The sequence below is a fragment of the Dipodomys merriami genome, unplaced genomic scaffold, assembly GCF_024711535.1.
Source record: "Dipodomys merriami isolate MVZ:Mamm:240054 unplaced genomic scaffold, mDipMer1.0.p SCAF_1366, whole genome shotgun sequence".
In the NCBI taxonomy this organism is placed as follows: Eukaryota; Metazoa; Chordata; class Mammalia; order Rodentia; family Heteromyidae; genus Dipodomys; species Dipodomys merriami.
The window spans coordinates 96,307-113,919 of NW_027202678.1; positions in this window are offsets into that span (position 1 = coordinate 96,307).

The following is a 17,613-nucleotide window of genomic DNA, read 5'->3' on the forward strand; positions in this document are numbered from 1 at the left end:
CAAAAGACTCTATGTACAGTTCCCCTATGACCCAGGCAATCCCAATTTTGGGCATTTACCCAAATGTTAACAAACAAGACCACATTAAAGCTACCAGGACAACTATGTTTATTGCAGCATTATTTACGATAGCTAAGGTATGGAACCAACCCAGATGCCCCTGGGTAGATGAATGGATCAAGAAAATGTAGTATATATACACAATGGAATTCTATGCCTCCATCATAAAGAATGACAGTGCTCCATTTGTTAGGAAATGGAAAGACTTGGAAAAAATTATATTAAGTGAAATAAGCCAGGCCCAAAGAAACATAGGTTCCATGGTTTGCCTTATTTGCAATAACTAGTATATGTCTGAGTCAAGCAAAACAGGTCAGATAAGTTGATGTTAGGGAAATGAACCTTAAAATATGTATTCAATATTTTTTCTTTCATTCGATTGTTTCTATTACATTTATAAGATTATTTCTTTGTTGTTTTTTATGTCCCTCCCCCACAGTATAATCCCTGCTTTAACTGTATTTGATGTTGTTATAATATATGGAGGGGAAGGGAAAAAACGAATCATTTAAATAGAGATTACAGGTGGACCCATTGCAACAATGAGACATAGAAGTCGTATGTCGAAAATGAACTTTACAACTTTGGTAGGGGGAGGTGGAGGGACAGGAAGGGAGGCGGGGAGAGGATGGGATGAGAAGGGGAAACAAAGGAGGAAGCTACAATACTTGATAAGAAATGTACTCATTATCTTGCCGATGTAATTTTAAACCCTCTGTACAGTATTTTCACAATAAAAAAAAAAAAAGAATCGCCTGATGTGGACTAAAAGTTTGGGATAATCCATCTAAATTGATGACTGAGCATGTTGCTACATATCTACTATACCAACGACAGAGGACCAGGCCTGGTGGAGCATACATGTTATAGATAGGAGGACCTCGATCCAGCCCAGCCAGAGCATATATTGAGGCTCTGTTTCAGGAATGCCCCAAACAGAAAGGTGGCTTCTCAGAGCCAGGGATTGGACAGAAGTAGGGGGTCATGGTGCCCCCAGAAGGGTGTCTGACCCGGGGTAGGGGTAGTTTTGGGCCAGCCACTCACATGTGCTGCTGTGAAAAGTTGCTTCAGGCTGCTCCAGGTGGGGCGAGCAGTGATGGCAGTTGCATTTCAGACACATGGCCTCAGAGCCAGGGACCAGGTTGGGCTTTACGCGGCCTGGCAGGGTATTGCCTGATGTCTGAAATCCTGAACCATGGGCAGGGAGGGCACTGGGGCATGGGCAGCCATATCATTTTCGTTCAAAATTCCAAAGTTGCCTTGAGTCTCTTCCTCACCACTCAGCCATCTCTACCTTCCTCAACTGCTGGTAGTGGTGTAAACTAACAGAGGGAATCCCGGTGCTACCTGGCAGCATGGAATGTGAGCGTGGCCACCATTCTTGTATCTCATTGGTCAGAAAGAACCATGAAATAATTGGGGTGTGGCCAGAATCCTGTGATGCAAGCAGCATGGGCGGAGTCAAGAAGATAGCAGCTCCCCCAGTCCTTTTCCTGGGGAACAATGTCCAATTCAGTTGGAGACAAGAGGGTGACCTGCTTTAGCGGGATGACCACACAGATTGTTGTGTATGTCTGTTTGTTCCCAGTCCCAGACGTTGAACTGAGGATATGGGCACAGTCTGTGAGCTGCTTTGGCTCAAGGCTAGCCTTCCACACTGGAGCCATAGGGATTTTGGCTTTGTTGGCACTGAAGTTGGACTTTCCTGCCTAGGGTGACTTCGACCATGATCCTCCCATCACAGCCTTGTAAGTATCAAGGAAGACTGCTGAGAGCCACTGGTGAGTGCCTAATCATTGGTCTTACTGATGTTCTTGGACAGACTGGTGAGCTCCCTATCCTCGGATTTAAGTGGTGGGAGCTGTAGCCCATAGATGGAATCCTGGTTCTGCCACTTCCAAATGGAAGGAGATCCTAAGAAACTTAATCCTGTCCATATGATTACCAATGGAATATAATGTATGTCCTGATTGAAAGAGCAGTTCCTGAATGATTCTATGATAAAATTATATACAATTGCCGGGCGCTGGTGGCTCACGCCTGTAATCCTAGCTACTCAGGAGGCTGAGATCTGAGGATCGAGGTTCAAAGCCAGCCCGGGCAGGAGAGACCGTGAGACTCCTATCTCCAATAAACCTCCAGAAAACCGGAAGTGGCGCTGTAGCTCAAGTGGTAGAGTGCTCGCCTTGAGCTGAAGAGCTGAGGGACAGCGCTCAGGCCCAGAGTTCAAGCCCCACGACCGACAAAAAAAATAAATAAATAAATAAAAATTATATACAATTATGTTATAGGAAACTGATCGATGTGAGTTAATGTTTATGAAGCATTTAAACAATCACATTCATAATACGGAATCATAATGCAATACCTAAGAATTACAATTCTATTACATAATATAAAGGTGCCATTTTTCTGCCAGGAATGGGATTGGAACCTATGGACTTGGTAACTCTCTTGCAGTGTGTGGGAAGGGGAAACTGGCCTCCTTGAAGTCAAGAAATTCAAGTCTGTTCCTTAGGCCTGAAATAGATCACCACCACTAGAAAACATCCTATTCATGTACAATTTACATATGATTTATATTTATATACATATATTGACTCCATATTGCATTCAGTGCAGTTATTTTTTTTGTTTTATTCATGTATTGACCATTTATTTTTACTATTATGGCACATAAAAATTGATTACATTGATTACATAAGATACAGGTCTGCATATGTATTCCACTTCATACCTGACATCCAGGACATTCACAGAAAAGGAAAACATGTGTCACGATCAACTTCTTATTCCATAATTCATTTTTGGGGAGTGCTAGCATCTGAACTCATGGCCTACAAGCCTACAAGGCCCAATTCATGAATGGGTGAGGGTTACCATGCCATCCTGGGGCAAACTGAGCTGACAGGCTGTTCCCAGGGCCTGAGATCAAGCCACAGGTGTTAGCAAAATAAGAACAGATTGACAGGCAGATGGCAGAAAGCTAATAAATATGTATTTTTATAGTTTTTAGAGATGTCTATATATTATTCAGTTATATAGACTACATTCCTTCCAATTCCTGGGTATTAATCATGCATCCATGTAATTAATGTTATTATTTTCATCCTTACACTATTAAAGAAATCAATCAGTGTCCTGAAATTATTGTGTTCCTTTAAGTAATAATACTCTTTTTATGCTTCACAAATATTAAATAAAATCAATTAGCCTCCTGAAATGATGCTGTCTAAATTTATAGGAGCATCATTCATGATCAACTCATTGAACTTTGACATTGATAACATTCCATTGTTCTTCCTATGGATGGGAACCATTTTCTTAGTATTTCCTGCCATTGATTGGTGTTAGGAGGGGGATTTGACATCAGGGCCTATGTTGCCACGTGGGCCCAGATAGTCTGTCAGCCCTCAGCAATGCAAGGTGAAGTACCTTTTGCAACAGTGTCATTCAGAGCCATGAGGATCACCGTGCAAAGGAAGAAAATATAAAAAGGCCACATTTTTTCTGTGCATTGCTTTCTCTGCAAGACCAGGGGGTCTAGGATCCCAGAAGCAGCTGTAGGTCTAGTGGCTGCACCCCAGCCTAGGGTGATTGAACCTGAGGCACAGTTGCCACAACCTGACTTCAAGCCCGTACTGAGAAAAGTAAAATAAAAAATTTAGCTCCCTCCCTTGCAATTCATGATGTATATTCTTCTAGACTTTGGATTTGAACTCAGGATCTGGGTAAATCAGCAGCAATGTGGATGAAAGGGAAGATCACTGTACTTGAAGATAAGAAAGTCAGGCCTGTTTACTAGTCCTGAATTCAAGCCCCAGCCCTGGAAACATAATATTTATATACATTGTAAAGATAGGATTTATACTTACCTATAGATGTTCAGTCCATACATGTGTGTGGTTATTCCTTGAATTTTTTGTTTTATTCATTTATTTACCATTGATTATACTATGATGATACCCATTCCGTTTATTACATTGATGACATCCTATCAGAGACCATCTAGATTTGTATAAATGTTCTCCATCTTGTCAGTGTTCTCAGGTTCACAAATGATATTCAAAGAAAGGAAGACAATTTCACCCTTGGCTTTTTACTCCACAACCCACTTGTTGGTAGTGCTGGGATCTTAGCTCAGGTCCTAGTAGGACCAATTGGCTAAGAAGTCAAGGTGAACACACCAACCTGTGAGCAACTAAGGATGTAGGCCATTCCCAGGATCTGACATTGATCCCCAGAGTCGTCCAGTATAGTCATAAATTCATAATTTAAACATACAATCTATATTGATATACATGTCTAAACATGTTGCGGCCGTCTACTTGACCAGCGAGGAAGAACGACCACCACACCAGGAGTCTTCTCAGATCACACTTTATTGGAGAGCCTTTTAGTTGTAGGAGAGCTTGGGCGCGAGAGAGCGAGCACAGAAAAAATGGCCGCTTATATAGGGAATAGGGACACGTGTCGTCCTATCATTGGTCGTCTGCCTTTCACCGTCACCAAGTGCCACGGGATTGGCTGGGGACTCTACGTGGCTCGCGCATGCGCAAAGCCCAGGACCCACCGTCCCGCCAAGCACTGCCTAATATGGAGTTGTTTACCTCAACGCTGGAAGGGAGTGGGCGGTGGGCGGAGTCTAATTGCGTTCGCCCCGGCTCCCCACAGTTCCCCCTTTTTGTTTTTTGGCGACAGGTAAGAGTAGAGGTTGGGCCTCTGTCTAAAACATTAATGAGAGGACCTTGCACTGGTCTTCGCCTGAGGGGCGCCTTCCCCAGTGATGACCAGGCCCGTCCGATGCCTTTTTGCAGAGGTGGGATCTTGGGCATCATCCCACATGCAACCCAACATGCTCTTCTTGAGGCGATGGTCCTCCTCAAGTGCAGTGCACTTGCCTCGCACCCTGTCCCAAATTGCAAGTTGCATACCTGTCCCGGTGCAATGGGATCCCCTGATCCCTCGGGGTGCTAAGGCTATGCAAAATGGTAAGGCTTAATTGCCTCTCAGGGCCGACAGCCAGATCTGGGGTGAGGATCCACTCTCCAAAGCGGCTAATGCTTGTGAGATAACAACCTTGTCCCTTCTGGTTTGGGCTCGAAGGCGACAGACCAACCATAGGCAGACCACGCATCCTCCCAAGCAGCAGGCCAAAAATAATCCAACTCCCACCCACTCCTTAAACCAGGAAACAGCAGAGGAGATCCAAGATTGAAGTCCCTCCACGAATTTAGGGTCCACGCGTGTAGAGTTTACGGTCACAATGGCAATCCTCAGCTGGTCAAGCATATCATCAAACTCGCCAGACCAGTTACCTAGAAGATAACTTGACAACTGCTTAGACAAGTTTGCAGCCTGCGTAGCGTTGTTATACTGTACGCTTGTTACACATAACCCCTCATACTTCCACTGACATCCCAGCTGGGCAATCTGCCACAACGTATCTACCTGTTCTTGGACTAAATCAATCCTCTGATTAACCACCATCAGCCCTCCCCTCAATTGTGAATTAATCCCTTGTTGTACATCCAAAGCATGTGCTGTATTGGCAGAAAGGTCATTTAGCGTTTGTGCCATTTGTATTGATTGCCCCATGGCAACAGCTGCCGTTGCAGCTCCCACGGCAGCTAACGAAATAGCTGTCACCACGGCAGCAGTAATGCCGAAATCTCTTTTTTGGCGTAAAAGGGTCAAGGCACTGGAAGCTTTAACAGGTACTGGCACCCAGCGAGGAATGCGAGCAATAAGCGCATACTCATATTTAGAAGCATTCCAGCATGAAGTATAAAAACAAGAATCATTAGTACAGGTCTGCAGACCTTTGTCACTGACTATAAAAACAAAAGGGGGATAAACACAGACTGGGGTAGCCTTATAGCTAATATTATAATATGGTTGAACTCCATCCCCCCCACAACCCACGGTGGATGACCAAGCGACAACGCTATCGGTCCTGGTAGGGCTCTCGATCTCTGGATCCCAAAAGGCCCAAGGTTTGGAAGTGCTCCACCCAAACCGACTCACTCCAATCTTTCCCCCTCCTATCATTGCCATAGGCTCTAAATTTATACAACTGCCTTTTACGCCACACAGCAACCAAATATCAAATGGATTGGAAACATAGGCCTGTGAAGGGTTTTGGTCAGTATAATTCTTTCCCTTATAGGTTTGATTAAAACTTGTGCTAATGCCGGGGGAGAAATAAAAGGTTTGGTCTTGCATAACCCAGGCCCCCGTACGGGATTGACAGCCCGTCCAGGGCCAAGTGTCTCCAGAGTGCCGACCCATGCAAAAGGGGGCCCACTTTGGAAAGCTAGGCAAACCCTTTTCCTGACGCTTTGCCGGCCACCAGCCGGAAAACCAAGTGGCATTGGACTGTTTACAGGGGCCGCCGCCGTGGGGAACATCAAACCAGCCTGCAGTCTGAGATAAAAGCAAAATGCATGGGGAAAAGGAGGGAGTCGACTTGTCTTTCACTAACTGAAAACAAAGACTCCCCCCCAAGTGGAAGGATCTATTTTCCCCAATGGGGGCTTCCTCTGGGTCCAACAAAAGATACGGAAGGTCCATGGTCCTATTGGTGCCAAACAGGCGGGGAAAAAGTCTCGCATCATGTCGAACCGGCAGCGGCCTCGGGAACGCCAACAGAATTGCCCATCTGTGTTCCTCCCTGCTGAGATGAGTCTTGATCATCAATTGTATCACCAACAGCAGGAGCCTGGTCATTTTGTTCAATTTTTTCTTGACCTTGTAGGACCGGCAGCGTCAGCCGACTCGGGACCCAGTGAGGTACTTCTTGATCCTGTGGAAAAACACAAACAACTCCCCTGGATCTCGTTATTACTGGATCCGGTCCATACCATTTGTTATTAATAACATCCTTCCACATGACCATGTCTTTAGTATCCATGGAGTCTCTTGTCATATGCCGATCTGCGGCAGACTGATCATTGTCATTTAAAATCAGAAAATTGAGGGTAAAGAGTGTAAGAGAAAGTCTTTCCCTGGGGGACGCAGACTCAGCAACTCCCCCTTTTTGTTTTTGAAGCACTTCTTTTATGCTTCGATTAGCTCTTTCCACTATACCTTGTCCTTGAGGATTGTAGGGCAATCGGGTAGTGTGTGCAACCTGCATTTGTGCGCAAAAGGCGCGAAAACCATGGGAAGTATAAGCAGGGCCATTATCCGTCTTGAGTCTAAGGGGCTTTCCCCAAGCTGCCCAAGCTTCCAAGCAGTGTATTCTGACGTGGGACACCTTTTCTCCTGCCAGAGGTGTGGCATGAATGACACTACAAAAGGTGTCCACAGACACATGTAAATATTTCAATTTACCAAATTCCGTCAGATGAGTAATCCATTTGCCATAGGGTGTTTGGTCTCAACCCCCTGGGGTTTACCCCCATATGGGGAGGATGAAGAAAGGTAACACAAGATTTACAGGCCTTAACAATATCTCTTGCCACATGCCTGGACAAATTATATCTTTTCCTAAGGGTATTAGCAGGTACATGATACAATCTATGAAAGTCTTTTGCCAATTCTACAGGATCAGCAGCAACCAGAGCCACAGCCCGAGTTGCCTGGTCCACCAAATCATTACACTTTGTCATTGGGCCCGGCAACATAGAGTGGGCACGAATATGTCCAATATAAAAAGGGTATTTTCTGTTTAAAATAAGGGATTGAATCTGTAACAAAACATTAGAAATTGTACTGGCCTGCTTAACTGAAGCAGCAACTTCAAGAAAGGCAACGGCATTTACAACATATAATGAATCCGAAAACAAATTAAAAGGTTGATCAAATCTTTTAAAAACTTCAAGCACAATTAAACATTCAACAGCCTGTGGGACATTCGGCCGAAAATTAAAAACTACCAGCTGTTTGTGTCCTTGAACAAAAAAGGCACCTTGTCCGGATTTTGATCCATCCGTAAAGATGGTCAGAGCATCAACCAAGGGCTCCTTTGAAGTGACAACAGGAAAATAAACTAAATTTTTGTTAACTATGGCAAGCAGAGGATGCTTAGGATAATGATTATCAATTACATTTGGAAATGAGCAAACAAGAATTGCCCACATATCCATTGTGGCTGCTAAAATTTCAACTTGCTCACGGATGTAGGGAATAATCAATTTATCTGGAATTTTTGCAAAGTGTATCAAACAATACTTCATACCCAAAATTGCCTGTTTTGCCACTAATTCAGGAAAATATTGAACAGTTTTTGCTCCCACAGAATTACCATGGAGCCACAATAAGGGGCCATTTTGCCAAAGAACCCCCGTGGGATAATTTTTTGTTTTCAATATACATAAATCAATAGGTAAGTTTAAATCAACCCGTGAAAGTTGAGCCCTAGACAAAGCTGCCTCAACCTTTTGTAGGGAATTTAGTGCTAAAGGTGTCAGGGATCTAGAGGAGGTGACTTCAGGGTCGCCCTCCAAAATAGCAAACAAGGGTAACAGCTCTGACCGAGGGAGATTAAGAAACCCCCTTATCCAATTAATATCCCCTGCCAATTGTTGAAAATCATTAAGTGTTTTAAGGTGATCAGTCCGAATGGAAAGTTTTTGTGGTTTGACCTCAGTAGGAGAAACAACGGTTCCCAAAAATTGAACGACACTAGTCTGCTGAACCTTCTCAGGGGCAATAATTAATCCTTTATCAGCTAAGGTCTCCGTTACCTGCCCAAATGCCTCATGAAGAGTCTCTACCGAGGGAGCAGCCAACAAGATATCATCCATATAATGGACAATCCGCACCTTTGGAAATTTTTCCTTAACAGGGGTTAATGCAGCCCCCACGAACAATTGACAAATTTTTGGGCTGTTAGCCATCCCTTGGGGGAGGACTTTCCACTGATAGCGAGCATCCGGGGTTTCATGATTAACAGAGGGCAAAGTAAAGGCAAAGCGCTCCCTATCCTTCTCATAAAGAGGTATGGGAAAAAAGCAATCCCTAATGTCTAAAGCCAAGATAGGCCACTCTCTAGGTAATGCCGAGAGCAGTGGAAGTCCCCTTTGGATGGGTCCCATAATTTGCATCTGGGCATTTACTGCTCTAAGGTCATGCAATAATCTCCATTTTCCGGAGGCCTTTTTGATCACAAAGATTGGGGTATTCCAAGATGACACTGAAGGCTCAACATGCCCCAACTGTAGCTGTTCCCGGACAAGAGTTTGTGCCGCTTCCAACTTTTCTCGAGAGAGGGGCCACTGTGGAACCCACACTGCCTTTTGCGTTAACCAAGGTATGGGCACCGCACCTGTGCTGGAAGCTTTATTTTCAGAGGCCCCTAAGAAAAACCCAAACCCTTTCGATCCTGTTTGGGGAGCGGCTCCATCGGCTCCTTGCATCCTTGGAGACGCCGACCGAGCCCTAGGGCGGGCACAAATCCTTGTTGTTTCATCATGTTTTGGCTGGCCTCAGAATAATCATTTGTTAAGGTCAACTTTAGCTGCTGCTGCACATCTCTCCCCCAAAGATTGACAGGAACGTCTACCACAAATGGCTGCATTTTTCCAACCTGGCCTTCGTCTGTTCTCCAAGTCAATTCCTTTGCACTTAACTGTGGGGCATCGGCATAGCCCAGCCCTTGTAAGGTCTGGGAGGATTTCTGAGTTGGCCATTGCTTTGGCCACTCTCCTCTTTGGATGATGCTTCGATCTGCCCCTGTATCCACCAGTCCCTCAAATCTTCTCCCTTCCACCTGGAGAGTTAGCATGGGTCTCTGGTCTAAGGTTATAGATAGGCATGTTAGGTCAACTCCAGTGGAGCCTAGCCCCTTATCTCCCCTCTCTATCGCCTTTGCAGTGAAGTTGTCATGAAGGGAAGGCAAAAGCAGAAGCTGTGCAATTCTGTCCCCGAGGGAAATAGACACCACCCCATGGGGGACATGGCAGAGGACCTTAATAGTCCCCGTATAGTCCGGGTCAATAACTCCCGGAAAAATGATCAAACCTTTCATTGTAGAGGAGGAACGTCCTAAGACTATTCCCACAGTGCCTTTATCTAAGGGTCCTGTCATGTCTGTCTCCACGACCTGGACTCCCATTTGTTGTGTTAATACCAGTCGGGAGGTGGCACAGAGGTCCAACCCTGCTGAGCCTGTGGTTGCCCTCCTTGTGGGTTGGGAGTCAGATCCTGAGCTGCCCCATAAATTTTCGGGCCCTGGGGACGGGGGCCCCCCATCCCGTTTTTTTGATCCTGATCTGGGTTAACATCTTTGTTGGCCTGGGGAATAAGGTGGCCATTAATGTCTCTGACTGACCTGCACTCATTAGCCCAATGCTTCCCTTTTTTACATCGAGGGCACACCCCAGGGGTCCTAGCGGGTCGGGACACTTCCTGGGGAAGTTTTTCCTTCTGAGGGCATTGTCGCTTAAAGTGGCCTAACTGGCCACAGCGAAAGCATCCCTTTTTGCTGTTATCCCGGGCCGCTTTAGCGGCCGACAAGACCGCAGCAGCCAGCCCCGCGTTGGTTAGGGGACCGCCAACCTCCCTGCATGCTTTTAACCATGCCTCCAAGCTCTGAGTTCTTACTGGGGTAATAGCCCGCTGGCACTCTTTAGTACTCTGCTCAAAAATGATCTGTTGTACAAACGGCATGGCAGTCTCTAGGTTTCCCAAGACGCGCTCTGCCGTCTCCAACATGCGAGCAACAAAATCAGAAAATGGCTCACTAGGGCCTTGGGTAATTTTTGTTAAGGGACCCGCCGTTTCCCCTTTATTGGGGAGGGCTCTCCATGATTGGTAAAAAAGGGCATTTACCTGTTGATACACCTCAATAGGGTACCGCGTCTGGTTTTCAGTATAGGGCCCTAGCCCCAAAAGCATGTCCACGTTCCATTCGGGGTGCCCATCTCGAATGTTTTGTCTATACTGGGCCTGGGCTTTATCCTGGGCAATGGATCGGAAATCTAGGTATTGCCCATGATTAAGGCAAGTCCGGGCTACCTCAAACCAATCAGTGGGTGTCATAGCGTGTACGGTCAATCTCAAGAGCAGGGCTGTAGTATAATTAGCTGTTACCCCGTAGGATCGGACTGCTTCAACTAAATCTTTAAGTTGAGTATAAGACACGGGTTCAAAAGTTCTCTCATTGGTGGTAGGATTTTCAAAGACCGGAAACGCGGCCGCTAACCGCGACCAAGTATTGCCTTTTATAAAATGGCTCCTCCCCGTTTCTGGGTATGGGGGGGGCAGATGGGCAGAGGCCAGTCTGGCCGCTTCCCTTTTGTCGTGGCCTTGGGTCTGTTGTCAGAGCACGCCACCCCCCATATCTGCCTGCCTCATACTCGGCTGCTACCTTTTCTAGATCTTCAGCATCGCCCGGATCGAGCTGACTTTCCTCTCCCTCTGAGTGACTTTCAACGTCACTTTGTGGGTCCCGCCCTTCCACATGTAGGGCGGAGAACCGATTAGAAAATTCCTTCAGTGAAGGGTATAAAGAGTTTTTTATTGGAGTCTCCCTTTCAGGGGTTTTGTCAAGGCTCTTTTCCTTTTGAGCTTGTGAGGGCTGCAGTCCCTCCTGTTTTGACTCTCTAGAGTCCTTTCCTTTTTTCTTTTTTCTTTTTTGCCTTTTTTCTTCCTCCCTTTCCGATGCTGACTCTGAAAGGCTATCCTGGTGTTGCATCAAAACCCTACGCCCCTCCCGTATTAGATCAGAACCACCCTCCTCAAGGCAAGTGCGAATCATTCGCCACAGGGGGAGAGTCGCACCTGTCACTTGACCCTCTTCCTGGGCCCTAGCCAGGTCCTTACCCAGCTTATCCCAGCACGGGAGCGTAAGGTCTCCCGAAACTGCGAACCATGGGGCCTGTCTGTCAAAATCACTCAGCACCTTCTGGACCGTGGCTTTGGAAACTTTAAGCCCCCGCTGCCTTAACAAGGCCTGAAGAGGTGCATAAAAGTCCGTTAAGCCGCAGGGCTTGTCTTGTCCGTTTCCCATGTCGCACCCTTATGTACGAGTGACTTATCTCTCGGGGCGAAAACCACGTGATCTACCGTGGCTTTACTTTCGCTTTACAATTGTTTGCTATTAACAGCGGCAGGCCTTCCCAGGTTCGCTACAATGTAGGCAAACGCAGAGAACCACTAAAAAAACAAACCACAAGGGAAGAAGCAACGCAAGCAACCAGTAATCTACCGTGAACAGCATTCCGGGGGGACACTTACCGACGTCTCCTCTCCGTGTGTTGAGTTCTGGTTCCTGTTCAGCCTCTCGCACGGGTCCCGGGTTTCGGCACCACTTGTTGCGGCCGTCTACTCGACCAGCGAGGAAGAACGGCCACCACACCAGGAGTCTTCTCAGATCACACTTTATTGGAGAGCCTTTTAGTTGTAGGAGAGCTTGGGCGCGAGAGAGCGAGCACAGAAAAAATGGCCGCTTATATAGGGAATAGGGACACGTGTCGTCCTATCATTGGTCGTCTGCCTTTCACCGTCACCAAGTGCCACGGGATTGGCTGGGGACTCTACGTGGCTCGCGCATGCGCAAAGCCCAGGACCCACCGTCCTGCTAAGCACTGCCTAATATGGAGTTGTTTACCTCAACGCTGGAAGGGAGTGGGCAGTGGGCGGAGTCTAATTGCGTTCTCCCCGGCTCCCCACATAAACAGCATCTTGTATTTAGTGAACTTCTCTTTATTTTGTCTCTATTTCATGGAGGTATTGTGTATTTTACTAAATATGGTGACAGGTATAACTTTGCTGACATGGATGACAACCTGTTCCTATGGTTATAGGGTTGCCTATGAATTCCTCTTCTTGGTTGAGATTCAGGACTTTCACAGGAGAGGAAAACGTGTGCAACAACTGGCTTCTGACCCAGAATTTGCACAGCACAGGAAAACAGGTGCGACTGGCTTCTCACATCAGGGTGAATTTTTGGCAGTGCTGGGTTTTGAATTCGGGGCCTAGGAGGCCCAACTGCCCAATCAGTCCATGTGATCACACCAGACTTTGAGCCACTAAGGAGAGGGGCTCTTCCCAGGAACTGAGATTGAGCCACAGGGAGGCCAAAATAGTGCTCAATGCATCATTGAAACATGGGATATATATTCACATTCGTGTGTGGACTGCATCGTTCATTGAGTGTATTTATTGTGTTTATTTTGTATGCTATTCATGGATGTATTGTGTATTTTCTTATGTATATGATGACAGGTATAACTGGGCTGACATGGATAACAATTTATTCCCATAACCAGAAGGTGGCCCATGCATTCTCCATCCTAGCTGAGACCCAAGACTTGCACAAAAAAGGAAAACAGATGCAACAATTGGCTTCTGACATCAAGATGAATCCTTTGGCAGTGCTGGGATCTGAACTCGGGGCCTAGCAGGCCCAATTGGTGAATGAGTCCACATGAGCACACCAGCCTGTGAGCAACGAAGGAGCTAGGCATTCTCAGTACCTGAGTTTGAGCCCCCCTGGGGGAGAGTGGGGAGCACAATAGTCATCCATTCATAAGCTGAAGGTAGAATGCAAATAAGTACATATTTGTATAGAGTAGGATTGATGGTGACCTGTGGTGGAATCCAATCTGTGAGTACCTATATTTGGATCTTTCCTGATTTATCCATTTCATGTCTGTGATGATTATTGTCGTGCTTTTACTAACTCTTCTCTACAAATAATCTATACCCAATGAGTCTTGCATATTATTTCCTACTCACATCATGCATGAACTACTCATTCAAGGATGAAATCAATCGCATGCCATGACTCTTCCTAGGTCCAGAAACAAGTATCTCAGGATCTCCCGCCATTTCCTCCTCCTAGGGAAACTCAATTCAAGCCTTAGTCCTGGAAAACATACTCCTTATACACATTTTAACGATAGGATTTATATTTCCATTCAGATGTTCAGTCCATATTGTGTTTGGTGCATTTATTCATTTTATTTCTTGTTTTATTCATTTATTCACCATTTATTTTATTGAATTTGATGACACCTATACCATTTATTACATTGTTTACATCCTAACACATAGAATCTAGATTTTAGATGTGTTCTCAATCATGCCTGGCAGTGATGGAGAACTCAGTGCCTAGCAGGCCCAATTCATGAATGGGTGAATTTGAGCATGGGAGCCTCTAGCCAATGAAGCTGTCAAGTGGTTCCCAGGCGCTGAGATCGACCCTCACTTTAGGCCAAAACAGCGATATATGGATAGGCAGACAGTGGTATACAAATAAATATATATTGTTAAAGAGTCCCAGAGCCATCTATCTATGATTGAATGACACCTACTACGTTCCTACCAACTTTTAGGTATTTATTATACCACCATTGAAGGAATATTATTCTTTTCATGCTTAATGAACTATACGTTAAGATCAATCAGCATTCTAGGACAATTGCATCCAATTTTAGATTAGACGGATGCATGAACTCATTCAATTGGTATTCCCATGAATAGGAATGAGTCTCTTGTGTTCTCCTGCCATTGGTGTCAGGACTGAGATTTGAACCCAGGGCTTATGTTGACAGGTTGGCCTATGGCTTCACTGATAGCCCACCAGCCATCAGCAATTGCAGGTTAGGTCCACTTTGCAGCCATGTCATTCAGATCCAGGATGGTCACCATGCTAAAAAAAAAATCATAAAGTGCCAGCCCTCTGCAGCTCACCACTTTTTGTGTTTTCCAGCTTCTTTTTTCTTCCTGCAAGCCCTTTGGGCCTAGGATCTCAGGATCAGCTATGGGTCTGGAGACTGTACCCCAGCCTAGGGAGATCCAAGCTGAGGAAATGTTTCCAGGACGTGAGTTCAAGCCCCATGGATGGCCAAAAAATAAAAATAAAAATATTAATTATTTAACTATATAAAAAATAAAGCTCCCTGGTTTGGAATTTCTGCCAGTTTTTTTTCGTAGCCTGGGATTTGAACTCAGGGTGTTGGCAAATTTGTAGCAATGTGAGGGAACAGTTGCCACTACTTGAGTTCAAACCCCATGCCAAACAAAAATGAAAAACTAAGTCACTGACCTTGGCAGGGGAAGTAGTTGTGGAGATAGGAGGGAAGGGATGGCAGGGGGAAAACAAAGGAGGAGTCAATAATGCTCAATAGGAAATGTACTCATTACCTTGCTCCTGTAACTGTAATCCCTCTGTAAAACACTTTTGCAATAAAAAAGTACAAAAAAAGAGAAACAATGTTGTTCTCAGAGAAGCAATTTAGAAGTAAGGAAAGGATGTCTGAATAGCTGTACAAATTCCACACTGCTTTTTTTTAATGTTCAGTATGGAACTGAGTAACCATAAATGTTTCCATTTAAAAAAATGTCACTGTCTTGGAACTGGGGCCAGTATTTCTGCCATTGCTAGGATTTGAGATCACTGACCAGGTAACTCTTTTACACCATGGTTGAAGGCGAGGTTCACTGTCCTTGAGGAAAAGAAATTCAGGCTAGAGTTCCCAGGGCCTGAATGAAGGCTCTGCAATGCAAAAAATGTTTCTATACATGTTTAATATATGATATACACTTACATATGTATGTTAATTTCATATTAAGATTTTTATTATTGATTTTGTATTTTATTTATCTTGTATTCATTTATTGATTGATTATTGTATTTAGTATTATTATACACATAATATTTATTACAATTTGCACATCTATAATAAAATTCTATACAATAATTTAGGATATGTACTCATCTTTATTAATATTTTATTAAGTGTTGAAACATAATACATAATTAAATGGAAGCATTTGTCACAGTCTTCACATGTTTAGAGTCTCTCCCAAGTATGAGCTTTGTGCAATCTTTGAATATCTTCCTATTGGGATTTCTTTCAATGATTTATAGTCAGAAATCTTTTCCTGAGTATAGGCAAGTGAGGGATAAAATTGTAAGAGTGGGACTAGAAATGTGGCTTAGTGGTAAAGAGCTCGCCTAGCATGCAGGAATGCCAGGGTTTAATCCTCAGTGCCACATACTCAGAAAAAACAGAAGCTGTGGAGGGGCCTAAGTGGCTAACCTTGAGGAAAAGGAGCTCAGAGACAGTACCCATGCCCTAAGATCAATCCCAAGGACTGCCAAAAACAATAGATGAGATGTCAGTGGCTCACACATGGAACTCTAGCTTTTCAGGAGGCTGAGAGCTGAAGATCACAGTTCAAAGACAGCCTAATCAAGGAAAGCCTGTTAGACGCTTTTCTACAGTGAACCATGAAAAGACCCCATGTGGCACTGTGGCTCAAGTGGTAGAGTGTTCGCCTTGACCTGAGGGGCTAAGGGACAGTGCCCAGGCTTGAGTTCAAGACACACTATTGGGAAAAAAAAGTGAAGGTTAATCCAGGTACTTTTCTAATTTTGCTAATTATTATTTGCTAATTATGAGATCATACTTTGGAAAATGAACACTGATGTATACCAGAATTGGATTCAGAGCTTAAGGTTCAAGTGTAACATATCCATTTGCCCAGCCTCTCAGACTGTAGCATTGTAATCTTATGTCCTACAGGGTTCTGAAAGGTCAATGTTGAAAGGCTTAATATGCTCCTCAAGCCCTTTGTGATAAAGTCATTACAGTTCTGAACCTAGCAGAACACCAGTAGTTCAAGCCCATCATCCTAGCTCAGGAGGCTGAGGTCTGAGGATCACAGGGTGAAGCCAGCCAGGCAGAAAAGTCTATGACACTCTGACTTCCACTTCTGAAAGGTCACATATTCAAGAGCTTCCTGTGTTTCCTTTGGTGATGAGAAGTACTTGCACTCTAAATATTCTTGGAGTTTTGAGCTATAGAAGCAAAAAAGAAACATTATTGACCCATCCTGGGTTCAGATGAAGTTCTCAGGATCCAAGCCCTAGCCCTGTTAGCAGGAAGAACTCCAGTGTAACACTGTATTTGAAGGACGGAAAACAGTTTCAAATGCCAGGCTAGGTGCAGAAACAGGCCTACAGGATTAGGAGGCAGAATGTACACATTCAACAGGTAAGTGAGCAGCAAAACCACTTCATTTATTCCAGGCACTGCCAGCAATGGGGAGAAACCTGAAATATTTGTTAGAGTTACACCAGGGTCAGGCTTTTCTCAGCCTATTCAAACAATTTCTAATTAACCTTCCTCCCACAGGTGAAGGGACTTTCAGGATATCTTTTGGCTAACAATAAAGAGCAAATTTAGTGGGGGAGAGGGGAGGAACAGAGTAGAAAAACCCTGCTCTCTGTTCTTAGGGAGTGGGCTTTTGACTCTCCATCTGTCAGATTTGAAGGCCGTTCTACTTCTGCCAGTCCTTTCTCCTTCCTTCATTTTCCACATAATTAATGCAAATCCCCAGACCCACTAGAGTCAGGGATGTTTCTCTTCTTTCTCCAAGCACAGGAGTTAGAACCTGGCTCTGACCAATTGTCTCTGGGGCCCTTGGCTACCTGAGAAGTGGGAAAGAGACAGTCTTCCTACTCTGTGGGTGTGTGAAGGCGATGCTGGTGTCCTGGCACACTGCATAAGGCCTAATGACTGGGAAATGTTCCCTTCTTTCCTCCTGAAATCCAAGACCAGATTCATCTATCATCTTTCTATCTTTCTTTCTTTC